The sequence below is a fragment of the Molothrus aeneus genome, chromosome 1, assembly GCF_037042795.1.
Source record: "Molothrus aeneus isolate 106 chromosome 1, BPBGC_Maene_1.0, whole genome shotgun sequence".
Classification (NCBI taxonomy): domain Eukaryota; kingdom Metazoa; phylum Chordata; class Aves; order Passeriformes; family Icteridae; genus Molothrus; species Molothrus aeneus.
In genome coordinates, this window is record NC_089646.1 from 36,813,506 (window position 1) to 36,828,145 (window position 14,640).

The following is a 14,640-nucleotide window of genomic DNA, read 5'->3' on the forward strand; positions in this document are numbered from 1 at the left end:
AGATGTACTAAGGGAAGAACAAAGTTATTGAACAAGAAACATCATGCAATGGGATGAGCTCTAGAAAGAAGATGCTAATCTTGAAAGTGAATTTTGTTCATCCTATTTCTGCTTTTAAATTTAATTGACCCTTCACACACCCACACAGGCATACAATTCCTACACTGCCTTTACAAATGCAAGCAGTGACCCAAGTTACCCATGTCCAGTTGCTCCGTGCCACTTATCACAGAGTCGACACCAAAAAAATCATAGGATAAAACTTTATCTGAATGACCTATGAATAGGATAAAATATGGGATTTATAGTAGAATAAAATATATATCTAATAACCCAAGATGAACCCTTGTTTTTCCTAAAACAGGGTATTTTAAGGGATTTGCAAAAACAGGCTTATGAAAAGCTTATTGTCATGTCTAATTCTGTAACTGAGTATTAGCTGTAAAATAGACCAAAGGAAGATCAAGATGATTTTTTTCTCAAAGGTTCTCGAGATATCAGATAGCTACAGTGAGAAATTTACCTTCTGCTCAGTTTTGACCAATTTTAAAATAGTGGAATTTACAATGCATAAAACTTTCAGTTCCAGTACATTCTTTTACAAATCAATTAAGACCAAGCCTTGCAAAATGAGATAATGCTCCAACTTGAAATTATACTCAGTATATGATGTATGAACAACAAAATTAGCAAATATACTTTCAACAGACTGAACTTTGCCACCCTTTAAATTTCTGTGTGGAAAGTAGTTACTTTTGGCTTAACTACAAGAATTGTCCAGTGTATCAAAACAGCAATGACAGTCAAGAAGACAAAGCCTTGATTATTACATTTTTTCACTATTCAGCATGTAACATTTAGACATATTTGTGCTGTCTGAAGAATCATTTAGAGCATCAACCCTTTGTTACACCAACTACAATAGCCACTGGAAGGAAGAGCCTGGACTAGAAATGCAAAAAATGTTACTTTAAGTTCTTCTTTTAAAAGCCTGGTTCAATTTCTGACTAAAAGTACCTTCCTTACTGATCTTAGTGAAGTTCATTATAACCATTTTCTAAGGCATTGCTCAGTAGCAAGCTGTTCGTGGAGGCTCAGAACTGCTAGAGTGAGGCAGCATTATTTATGCCAAATGTGGATATCCCCTACTCACCAGGCACATATTTTAATATTTCTCCAAATTACCAAAATTCTTGCCATTTCTTGATACTAATCTGTCATTTCTGAAACTACCTAGAAGCCTTTTGTTAGTGGTATAAAAGGAGAGTGAAATTTTAATAGTCCAGCCTGAAAGGCCAGAACCAAGCTCAGCTGATCCCAATTGCAATTTCCAGTTTAAGAGCAGTATACTTAAGGTTTAATATGTACAAAATTATCTTTTAAGCTCTTTTATAGATTGAGCCATCTTAAACATGGGCACATGATATATAAGGCGTGATTTTAAAAGTCCTGTGGATCTGAGCTGGCAAATTATATGACTGCACAGACTACTGCAGAAACTGCAGATCTGTATGTGCAAAATGGGGAACTGCACCTGTCAGAGGCCATCATCCCACATCAGCTCATGTGTATTTTGCAGATGTCATTTAAACTTCAAGGTGGGTTTCTCTTATTTACTTTGCCCCTTTCAGATTTGTTCTCCTGCCCAACTAACTTAAAGTATGAAAATACGTATATTAATTTTAGTAAATTACCTATTATTGAAGATGTTTGTCTAAGATTTCCTAGTGCTCCCTCCCATGGAATTTTACAAAAACAATACAGAAATGACATGGCAGTTTGCAACACATCCCCTCCTTCTTCAGGAATAAATTTAATGCAGTTACTTTACAACCAAATAACTGGGACTGGTCTGTTTAAGGAACACTGCTGGGAGTTTTAGTTTCTCTGACACAATGTGAATTTCAAACTTTGATGGCTAACACTGTGATGGCACTCCTGCTCTTCAAAGTGGATTAAAAAAAAAAAAAGACAGACATTATAAACACATTTAAAAATGAAAATTATCCTGCATTTTCTTTGAGAACACTTCATGCAAACATTCAAGTGATATTACCTACGCTAAGAATCCTCATCAGGAGGAATCAATGATTTATTTACCAATTCACTGAAGGCAAGATTTTACAAGCCAGATAAAATATTATTACCTTGTTAACTCAGAAAATATCTTGACAACACTGAAATTCATTGTTTCTATTCTTTATTTATTGTCATTAAATGTGCAGTCACATCAGTGCAGAGAGATGCACTTGGCTATAGAAATTTCCTGTTGCTATAGAATTCTTGTACATTTTAATACCAATCTACATATATAACTCTCTGGTATGTTTATGGCCTAAAACTTAAGATTAACCCCATGAGATAGTGGTCTTCAGAGATTCACTATCTAGATTGAAGGCATATTGATGCTTTTCATATTACCTGGGTCATTACCAACGAGGAGTTCCCCATGTCTTGAATTATCAATAATCAAAATCAAAATTATTGTATTTGAAGCACATCATATCCTGGTACTACTGCACATATCCTCCTTATCTGTGAGGCACATAGGCAGATGCCCTCTCCATACAAGGATGACGAATAGAAATATATCATACAAATATTCAAATGCATCACATGCATCATTCATAATCAGATTTCTTTTTCATATGTTGCAAAGAAAATTGAGAGAATGCAGAAACTGGTCACAGACACGCAATCTTAACTTATCTCCTTGTAGTTTATCCACTATCCACAAAAGTAAGTTGTGAGCCTTCAAGATCTCAAATTTCCCTCTTTTCCCTCTCCCATATCTCCCTCCCCCCAACCACATCACTTGCAGTCAGTCATGTTCTGAGAATCGGGAGATCTCATCTGAAATGGTGCCACCTTCACAGAAATCCCACTATTCTGGAATGATACCATCTGCTGCAGCCCAAGTGCTCTTTTTTTAGCCAAATAAGTTAATTATAATTAGGCATCCAACAACTGTGTGAAGGTAGGGGTAGAATTTGTTCTGAGGTTCAGCTGAGGTTCACCCAGCGTAGATTGAACCAAATCCCATTTTCTCTGGAAGATTAAATACCAGAGATTAAATACCAGACACCATCTTTTTCTCAAAGAAGTTGGGGAACTCCCTGGGGAAATATCATAAATCTCAAGCAGGAATCGTTTCATATGCCCATCAAACGAAACCCAATAAAATGGTAGCATCAGACACCTTTTGTTTTGTGCCAGAATCTAACGCAAGGTGCATCCTGCAAGATACGGGAAGGACCCGAGCCTTTCATGCCGGCTCATTGCTGCAGCCACTGCTGCAGGTGCTTCAAGGGAGGCATTTCTGAGTCATTGCCTCTAACACTGCTCTTCAACCAGGTGAAGTGTTGCTCGATCATCACTAAAAGTATACTGTTGTCCTTTTTGCAAAACAACAAAAACAATGTTAATCAGGTTAATTCAATCATCTAAACCAAAACTGTTCATGCTTTTCTGCCAAATCAACCAACCACAGCAAAATCTGTTATCAGTGATTGCTCAGCTTCCAGTCAAAAAAGCTTTTAACCCCCACAGTCCCAAAACTTCCACTAAATAACCTTAAAATTATTTTTATATGGGCAGAATAAGGTTGTTTTCATGCCTCATGAAGGGGTACTTGGGCCGCAGTATTTACAAAGAGCAAATATATGCTAACAGACTTAGGAGAGAGTAACAGACACAGCAGCTTCCTAGAACAACTGGGCTGAATTAGATATCAGGGATCCCTTTGCAATTTAAACATTTTTCTCAAAAGAAGCACTGTAACCAAAACTTATTTAGGCCTTCCAGGTAGTTTAACTAGGAAAACAAAATCTGAGCTTTTTAGCAACTCATTCATTGGTGTTTAAAGCTTCAAGCCTGCTCAGTGGAAGGGGCAAGGGCTGCAACAACTTATTTACACAATTATCTAAATACGATTAAACAGCTGATGGACAAATATTAAACTGGAAAATGTATAGTCATTTCAGCTTAATGTAATCCCCTTTCTGTAAACACCCAAGATGATTTTTTTTCAACCAGAACAGTCCTGACATCTCATAAGCCTAAGGGTGAATAGCAAGAGATTGTTTTTGATAGTTATAAATATTCAAAAGACATGAGACCATCTGCTTTCATAATACAGGTAAAGCAAGACTGAAATGGTGACTGCTGTATAAAAATGGTTCTTTTAACAAAGTCTTCCTCTCCTCGAAAACTATAAAGACAGATGTCAAAAACTGTTTACACAGGGTAATCAGGAGCGTGCAAAATGTAATATTCCTTTTACACACAGTGCTTGCTAAAGAGATTTTTTTTTTCTTTTTCTTCCCATCTGTGTGTTGCAACACATTTCTACAAGTTAAAAACATTTTTTCAAACAGAGATCTCATGAATACCCAAAAACATGCTATCTGGTTTCTGAATGCTAATTAATTTCAACTAAGGAATCTGATTTTTTTTCTGTAGAAAGGAATGCATGCTTTTCAAATGGAGTATTTCAACAATGACAGACACTGAAAACAGAACACCTCACAAGTTTAATTTTGCACTAGTTTGACACTGGCTATTTTCACAACTGTTTTACATTCAAACCCGCATCTGCTAAATCTGACTATAAGACAGGCAGCAACTATCCTCTCACTTTTCAAATGAGATTATATTTACGTTTTACTATTTATCAAATTTTTCAGTATAAAGCCTTGTAACAACATAATGGTTTTGTAAAGTGGTAAGTAGAAGATACCTCATCTTACAAGCAGAGTATGAACAGTGTTGCCCATAAACCCTACAGTCAATTTTCAGAGCTGAAACACTAATCTTGACAGTACCCTTTTAATGTATTATATTAATGGTACAGAGGCGTTAAGCACCTTTTTTATAATTCTCAATAAAATGAACATTTACTGAACAATCTGTCAAACCACTGGCTCCATTTTTTAAAGCCAAACTTTTAAGACTTTATTCTATTTTGTCTCCCATAAATCCTCTGCTTTACATCCCTAGACACCAGCAGGGAGGCATGTTCCAATGCTGCAAACTTAACATGCATTTTTAAAAAAAAGTAAAAGAGAAAAGCTATGAGCCTTTGTCCCTAGACCTACTTTGAATAGTGATAAAGTTGCAGAACAGAACTTAAAGATTTGGGGGCAGATGGAGGAGGGGATCTTTTCATAAAGGACAGAGGAACTTTGTTTCCTCTATTCTAGCCACTATCAGGGGCTTTTGTTTGCGTGGAAATAGCAAGCATCAGTTCTAACAGAAGCTGAACTCTTACGAGTGCTTATTTCTCAGGAGGCTCCACGTTAACCTTTTTTCAAATGAGAAGGTAACATTCAAGCCCCAACCAGATAACACAAGATTATCCCCAAATCAAAAGATTTTAGCCTGCTTGAGCCTATGCCAGCCCACGTACTGCAAAGACCCAACCAAGGCAAAATGTCGTTCCTAGTGTTCTGGCATGGCAGAGAAATATCATCTGCCATTCTGAATAAAAGCAGACCAAATATATCCAGCCACTAGCTGTTTTTTGGGCAAGAAGTCCTGACATGGACAGTTTAACTGCATACAAAGAATTATGTTAAATTCCTTGATCCATTATATTGAACTATAGCAAATAATGTAATGGAATTTTTTGTCATATGCCCTATAAACAAGTAGGATCAGAGAAAAACCCACAGATGGACAGAGAAGAAAAAAACTTTTGTTTGTGCCTTTGGCATTGCACTTGGATGGCTATCTGACCTCCATACTGTTGCCAGGGTCAGGAAAATAAGGATCTGCATGGCAAATGCTGGCCATATAAGTTAAAACTGAATAAAAGACAGATTTATAGTGATGGCATCAGCTTTTCTTCCAATACATTAGTATGCCTTTCCTCCTTTCTCCTATCCTTGAAAAACTGAAATTATCTCCTCCTCCTTTTCTGTCTTATGTTGTCTTTAAGTATTTTAAATGTACGTATTAATGTAAACATAGAGCTACATTGGTGTAATGAGGGAAGATACAAAACTAAAAGAACCCAAATTATATATACGTATATACACATATATTTATATATGGATAGAAATATACCCACACATGGGAAGATTTTGAAAATCAGAAATGAGGATTCAGCATCTGAAGGAACTGATCCCTGCACTATTTTTACCATTCTGTAATGTAAATTCCCAGTTGCTGCATGACAGAGCAGCATTCTCCCAATGTTTTCTGAGCATCTCCCACTGATGGATATAAATAAAGCTCAAATAAAAAGCTGCTTCCCAAGATACTACTCTTATATCTACAAAGGTTAAAAGCTTAAAAGAGAGAAAGATAGGTAGGTGGGAAATGTTAATTCAGATTTGAAGAACTTCATAACTGCGTTACAAGCTTCATGGCACAGTGCCTTAGACTGAAAAAAAAAAAAACGAAAGAAAATGAAGTCACAACCTCAACCTATAAAAGATAAGGAGACATAACGCATTTTTGTCTTCATTGTCAGATGTCCAACACAAATCTTTTTAAGAATCCCGATTTTACTGCACACGATTTGTAAATGGCAGATACTTAGTAGTAAAAGTCCTGGGTAAACCCTTCCTAAAAACAACTTGGATAAAATACCGAATGCAAAATAACCAGTATTTAATAAGTTAATTCTTGGTTTACTTCACAGAATGAAAATGAAATTGAGGGGTGAGTTATTACACCCTAAGATTTTGATTATGCAAGTACCTTTGCCAGCAAAGCTCTGAAATTTGAGAGTTCCATGAGTAAGAAATGTGCTATCCATTTCAGCCAGGATTCCATTTAAAAGAGCTGTTATGAAATGAAGAGATTGCTTTACACTTCTCTTTCAGCTTGAGCTGGGGATGCATGTTTTCAGGAGCTCTCCCCACTGGTACCCACCACAACACTATCTTGGGGTACAGACAGAATTTCTGCTGGATGAAGACAAACTCAGAAGCCATGCTCCAACCTGGGCTGGACTTTAGGTCCAGAAAACCACGGTAAGATACGTCCCTCCTTACCAGTTCTGTGTGGTGACAGCCTCAGCCTCTCTCCAGAAGGCTGCTGTTCCTACACTAGGCTATGTACTACATGAAGCCTGGGCACCTGCAGTCACCTCTTCTTGGGATGCAATGAATGGATACTAGGGGAAACTAGAAACCAAGAGGACAATCTGAATAGTCTAAGATACAAACCAGAATTTCTCGTATGAGAATAAAGAGGTAGGTGCATCTTGGAGATCTCACAGACTGGTTTGGTGAAAATATGAGACACCTTCAGCACCTCCATCTCTGGTGGATTGCTTTTCTTTCCAACCACTCTGTTCCAGCCAGGTCAGAGCGCTTCTGCCTTGTTTCCTGAGATGCTGTCTTAATGAACATGCTTTCAAATATTAACCTAATGCAAATGCTTTGTGTGATACAAGACATTTTAGACCTATTAATGCATTAAAGCTTTGTGTACACTAAAATTTTCTACAAACCTGCATTATATACATACTCCTGATAGAGATGTTGATAATTGCATTATCTTCACCCAGCCACAATGGTTGTTTTCATTTTAGTTTTTGCCAAATATTACCCACCATGTTAAGGAAGATTTCCTTTCTGGGAAATAGGACATGATTTTCAGCAAGTCTCTTCTCAGATTCCACTGTTCTGCTAAGCAAAGCATCAGATGTCTGGCATGAAGTTGAGCCCTAAGGCACAATGTCCAGACAAGAAGTCATCAGACTCAGTAGCACTAACAGTTGTCTTGTTGAATGTCTTTTGGTGTTAAGGATAAGCCTTTCCTTTAATCTCTTTTTCATTTTCTACATAAGTTTTTGCACATTTTTAAAATTAAAAGAGGCCATTTTGAGCATCCATTTTGGGATCTACACTAAATGAGACCCTAGAACTTCATCCAGCAATTTCCAAATTCAGCCAAGTTACCAGTGGCTAAGCTAGAGAAATCATCAAGTATTTATCTGAAGACTTCTTGTGCTGGGATCTTTCATCATATCCATTGTAATCTCTTTCTGTAACCTCTAAATGTACCTTTCATGTACCTTTTTTCTTTCTTTTTTTAAATCTATGACTAGCTTTTTAACTTCATTGATTTCTGCTCCTACTGAGAGCATTTCTCATGCCTCTGATTGCTTGCTTAAACACCCCTCCAGTGCCAAATGTAACATCCCTTATCTATCCTTTCTTTATATGGTTAAGTCTCAGTTTTACCATTTCATGTCACATGCCTCTTTATGAACCACATGTACATCTGATTATTCTTAATCATAGACACAAATTCTGTGAGGGATGTGCTGCTAAAAGCACACAAACACACTTCTTTCTGTACTGAGAAAAACATAAAAAATTGTCAGGAGAAAATTAATTTATAGAATGAAATTTGCTATGGATTCTTAACTTTCGCTACGTAAAATTGTAAAGGTGACGTTGTAAGCAGCTGTGTTAGCCAAGGTATTAGTTTTGCCTCTGTGTTGCTATCTTTCACTAGCAAGAGTTTGTGAAAAGTGTGAACGCTCTGAAGAATTCATAAAAAGATCCAAGATTCAATGAAGGTTTCTCAAAAGAGAAATGTTCCAGCTAGCTTTCCATGAGGAATATGTATGTGCACTTTAGGGTTCTATTTACTAAATTTTTCTTGAGTAGTCATTGCATTAACATTGAAATATATAAATTAAAAAAAAAAAAAAAAACAATTAGCTGAATTGGACTTAGCACACAAAGACCCTCCTTACAAGTAGTGCAGCGTAAGGAACACACATTTAGGAGCTCAGGGATGTGCGAGCTGGCAAATATATCTTGGTGGAATTTTATTGTGATATATAGATAAATACACACACAACCCTTAAAATTCTAAGGAAGTCCCAAAACACTGAATCAAATATAAACACCCTAGGTAAACTTATGGAGCTGAAATCTTCTCTCTGGCTCTAGAAAGGCCATTGATACCAATGTCCTCTGCATGTGTCTCAGTTTTTCATCATCACAAAAGCCATCCTTCTCCCTGACAGTTTACTGCATATTATCAAATCCCTTGGAACAGAGGCACAGCCAGGCATACTTTCCCCTCTTCTGGTGCAAGCTTATAGAGGAACAGCAGTTCTCAGTGTAGGAAATCTTAGTACTTAAAAAACAAAATAAAAATAAGTGAGACAGGTGTATATGAGGAGAACATTTCATCCTTTTCCACCTGTGGGGAACAGAACTTTCCCTTTTGAGAAGTTTAGTGCACAGCTTCAAGTGAGGCACATCTGAGGCTGCTACTGTCCTGAAAAACCTGTCCTCTGATCACTGCTGCAAGGCACCAGTGGAATCTGATACCATTTGTGCTGCTCTTAAGGAAGTGTCCAAGCAAAGAGAGACAAAGCTCACCCTTGCCTTAGGGTTCTCCAACCATGGTTCTTGGATATAAAAAGGAAGAACTTAATCACTAATTAAAAAAGAAAAAAAGTGGTGATGGTGGGGGAGCAAGCTTTCAGAGTTTTGCTCAGTCTGAGAAACTCATCTCTTTTCTTCTAAGTTATGATTATAGTGAAGGCATGCAATGAGTCCGGTCTGACAAGGTGAGAGAGAGTTGCATGTCTCTGAGCACTCCCTCTCAACAAGTGGGTCCTGTTTGCTTTTGCTCCTGCCAGGTAAAAATTATTACCAATCCAAGTAATTTTTCCCTGGCTCATCTTTATGCCTACACCCCTGCGTCCCCTAACACAGATGTACCTCAGCTTCAAATCTGCTGACAGTGACGCTACAGCACCTACAGAATTTGCTCAGCTTTTGGGTAGGTTTTATAACCACGCTGATCCCTGTGCCTCCCACCACTGCTAGTAATAACTGAACCAGTCAGAGAAGGTCTCTGCAAACCAGTCACAGCAGTGATTAAGATGTAGACATACGTATCTCCTCGCCCTTTAAATAGAAGGCTTAATTGGTGATGTGGATCGCAGCTTTCTAATGGACAGAAATTAAACTCCATTTAATTCCTGAGCAGACACTTCCAATGCACAAGGTTTACCACACATTTGGAGTGGGGAGGGAGGGGGGAAGGAAGGAGCCGCATGCACAACTCTCTCTACCTCTGACAATCACCGAGGAAAAGCAACATGAGGACCAGAATGGCATAAGTGTGGCAGGTGTGAATTGACCTGCACTGGCAAAGCTGCGAGCTGGGAAACTTGCAAATCACATGATTGTGCAATACTTGGCTCCAGTCAGTGCTATCGTGTTCTTTATTAAAAAAAAAAAAAAAAAATCTTAAAGACATGTACATCAAGTTAAGGGATTAACTGTCAAGTGACATTACTGAAAATAGAGACAATATATTTCTTTATTGTTAATGAAATTCAGTTAAAAGTGAAGGAAGTGATAAAGAATGTACTGTTTTGTAATGTATTTTACATAAGAACGTAATATAGAAAGGGAAGTGCAATTAAATCTTAATGTGGACTTTTTTATTTTTAGTTTATCATCTGGTTTACATTTTGAGCCCCTTTGCAGCAGTAAATTATGCTGGCATTTCTTAGGGAATAACTGCCATGTTAATTTAGTTTAATAAAATAACTGACAGAAAAGGGGGAAAAGAAGCAAGAAAAGACAGTATCCCCTCCCACCCCTTATCTTTAGCTAAGTATTCAAATGCTTTCTATATGAATTGTCCGTGGTCCAACTCCAGTACCATGTAATAATACAATACATTACAACACAGTACAATACAATCTTGGGTTTCTGTAGCGCCCTTCATGCAAGCATCCCAGGGTGCTTTACAATCATTATGAGTTAAAATTAAAACTGAAGCACATACAATTCCTAATAGAATCATTTTAAAAATGCTAAACAGAACAAATAACTTTTAAGTCTAGATTTAAAAGTCCCAACAGCCAAGCTTTCCTTACTTCAATTGGCAATGAGTTCCAAAGCTAGGGAGCAAAGCGACTAAAGGCTCTCTCATGTTATGTTAAAGGATCTCTCATGTTGTTTATACTTGTGCAGTACTCCACAGCCAAAAATTTGCCAATAAGAAGAAAAAAAAAATTTATTTGCAATCTTGCTTTAGAGAACACTGGAGAAGTGGTTTGTTAACTCTTTAATAAAATTATGAAGAAAAGAAATGAATCAGGGTTAGCACTTGGCTGTGACTGTGTTAAGAGGTATGCAAGAAACATGAACGAATATGAATGAATACAAAATTCTAAAGAAGTGCATTACTTGACTGCCTCTTAACCCACTAAATGTACCCAGAAGAAAAAAACAAAAAACAAAAAACCCCATGGTTATGTGTATGCGTGTATTTACAAAAAGAAGAACATCACTACAAATATTTAAAATGCAAGTTATTCTATACCATTCTATTCTATACCATTCTCAGGAACACTGAGTGAAAACAGAAGTCAAGTAGGACTCAGTTCTACAATGCATGCATGCTTTAGGAGGAAAATGTATCAGAAGAAAACAATCTGTGTTCCTTTTTCATCCTGTAACTTCTCTAAAACTTGAAGTCCATGTGATGCAGATAATCATTCACGTGACACAGTTCTCAAAATTGCCAAGATACAATCAAAAATGGTTGGTACTCAAAGTGAGACACACAGTCCCAAAAAAGCATTAATTTTGTACTTTTCACAAGAGAGCCTGGTGGAGGACAGATGCTTATAACTCCTGACTTTAGGAGTGTAAAAACAAAATTTAAAAAATCAAACAACAACAACAAAAACCCTCAACACTAGCACCATTCCTCTCTTGGACTCCTCCACTTTTCAGAAGCAGAAGATCACATTACAGCACAGATACAAAGGGACATGCTGACACCTTACAGACACCACTGAAGTCAGACACTGCATTTGTTTGAAGAACAAAACATGTTTTCACCCTCCTCCCACAATAGTTTCAGGCCTCATAACTGGTTTGTAAAGTGACTTTACATCCTTGTTATACATAATTCTAATAAAGAGGCAGAAAAAAACAACTATATATTTTCACCTTTAATAGGGTGCTACACAGATAAAACTGTTGCAGATAGACTAGTGTAGCTTTAACACTGAGAGTGTTTAGGTGCATCTAAAGAACATAAATCAATGATCAAACGATCAATTGATTGAAAAGTTGAGTACCCTCTGAATGTCCTCACATGGCTCTACCCAAAAACCCATTACATACATCTTGCTCATCCCATCAGCAATAGGCTCTGCAGTGCCCTTTCTATCTGGATGACTAAAAATTCTAGGCACAAATTTTAATAGTTAATTGAAAATATTTTAAAAATCCAGATACCATGTCAGCTTGAAGAGACATCACAGTGAATGCTCTTGAGCAACTGGGGGGTGGGTTGAAAAGCCCTGCCTGCCAAAAGCTGAACCCAGGCCCTCAAGGATTTACTTCCCCGAAATAATTAATGGCATCTTTAAAATCTAAAGTACAGTAACTTCTAAAGCAGAAAAAAGAGCTGCATTCCTTACTCAGGTTATTAATTATTGGGGGAAGGGAGGAAGACAGAAGAGACTTACAAGCAACAAAGAAATCCAAGGACTTGATCTCAGGTCTAGGCAGGTAAAATTGAAAGGGGAGCGGGCAAACAACACCTTTGGTTTAGTAAAGCATGAATCAAAAACTGCTCATAAAAAGTATATATTTTGGCAACTCTTAATAGCTCATTCCTTGATTATCTATAGGTACAGAAATTTTAATTTTAGCAAACACAACTTTTTTGGTTAGGATTTTGGAAGGGTAGATCATAACAGCAGTGTAAATGTGAGAGGATTTCTATTGAGCTGCCTATTTGCTATGATGGCCAAGTGCCTTCACATCAGGTGAATTGAGAAACACTGATGTTCCAAGAAAGCTTTCTGTCTGTTGTCTCTGCCAGATCATATAAAGTCTGAACAAAACAGCATGCAAATTCAGGGCAGAGTATCTGAACAGAAAGGAAAGTATATGATCTATACCATGCCCATGTCAGGTGAAGAGAATCATTCACTACAGGATGAAAGCTTGTTAAAAATGCAGTCAGGATAGTTATATTTGTCACAAGTGCAAAACTATGCAGACTTGGGTATCGTACCAGCACTTGTACTGTGTATGCATACATTTCATGCAATGCAAGCATACATCCCTCTGACTGAAATAACGCTATTCCCTCATCACCAAGAGCAAAATTATGTAAATGACATTGCAGGCGGGGGAAAGGGGGAACACACAAATATCTTCCAAAAAATTTTAAATAGTCCGTAAATTACTATGTCCCCAAGTATCACAGCCTCTGGATATATTTTTTTTAAATACTGCATGTCCCCTAAAAAATATTGAACAAAAAGCCATTGAGATTTAGAATTGTACTCTATATCAGGCCTGGAATTTCTCATCTATAATGTACTGACTCCTGGTTGTCCTGAGAGTCAGACTAGATACAAACAGTCTCAAAAGATGAGCAAAAGGGAGGGGAAAAAAAATCCCCAACCAAATACCTTCACATTTCAGGATACTACAGGGTAAGAAAAAGAATACCTTGCTTCAGAAGTGCTTTTGCAGCGCTTTGTTAGTGCCTGTTTGTGAATACTAACAACAATCATTTAGAATATCTTTTTGTAGAAAAAGAATCAGGCAAGATAATACCAGTAGAAAAGTCAATGTCATTTGATCACTGCCATATTTTTAAAGCAGTGCCCAGATACTAATGAATCTCTACAATCTCATCATTTGGTAGGTGGCTCGTTATCATCTTTTCATGGAAAAGGTTACAGGAACTGAAGATAAGGAATACATCTAAATGTTCAAAACACATGGTGAGTTTGTTCTAGAATTATCAAAAGGATTTCCTGTCCTTTTCTTAGACCAATACCCCACGTTGCTCTCCTCTTCCTCATAAAAGTTGATCCAACTATATATATCATACTTATATATATATATATAAATACACAGAGAAACAGAGAAAGATGTAGTAATTCAATAGGAGCAAAAGAGGAAAAAATCCTTATTAATATCTGAATAAATACAGAATAAATATATAATTCAATAATATTTCACAGTTATTAACTGTGGAAGTAAGAAGAAACTTCGGCACTAAAAAATAAAACAGAGCAAAACAGTGAAAGTGAAGTATGAAATGCTAAGACTAAGGCGAGACATTGAAGGACAAACATTAAGTAAGTAAATGCAACAGAACTGCCTGCCTGCCTGATCACTTTAGAGCAGGTCCCAGAAGGCCAAAGTAGAGTAGAGCTTCTGTGCAAGGGTTTGGAAATAAGAATTGATGGTAGAACAATTTCTTTACAACCCTTTGGAGACTGAAGAGCCAAAACAGGAGGGAAATGAGATCTAGGCCACTCGCGAGATAGACCAATTTAATGGAATGCACAAGACGGCCCAAAATTGAGCCCTAGATTAAATTCCAAGTTACCTTCCCCATCAAAAGAGGTCTGGAGAGGAAACAGAAATGAAGCAAGCTGTGTGTATCAAATGCAAAAAGTCTTTCAGTCGGCATCTGCACATGCTGCCAGTCTATAGCAATAAAGTCTGCAAACCTGATGTAAAGCATGAAAACATGCACTTTAGTGCATAATTCAGAACAGGCTTGGGTTTTCTGTGCAAAATTTGAAATGTCCTTTTACCTTGACTGCTTGATACCAAAAATTTGAGGCTAAATGTCTGAACGGCTGTTTGAAATTCC

The 14,640-nt window shown here is 37.2% G+C and overlaps 1 protein-coding gene across 6 annotated transcripts in view; it reads right to left on the reverse strand.

The window, feature by feature from the left end:
• The window catches only part of SATB1 (SATB homeobox 1), a 92,065-nt gene that overhangs the window by 46,695 nt on the left and 30,730 nt on the right, over positions 1 to 14,640 (reverse strand). The gene's annotated exons all lie outside the window — the stretch shown is intronic.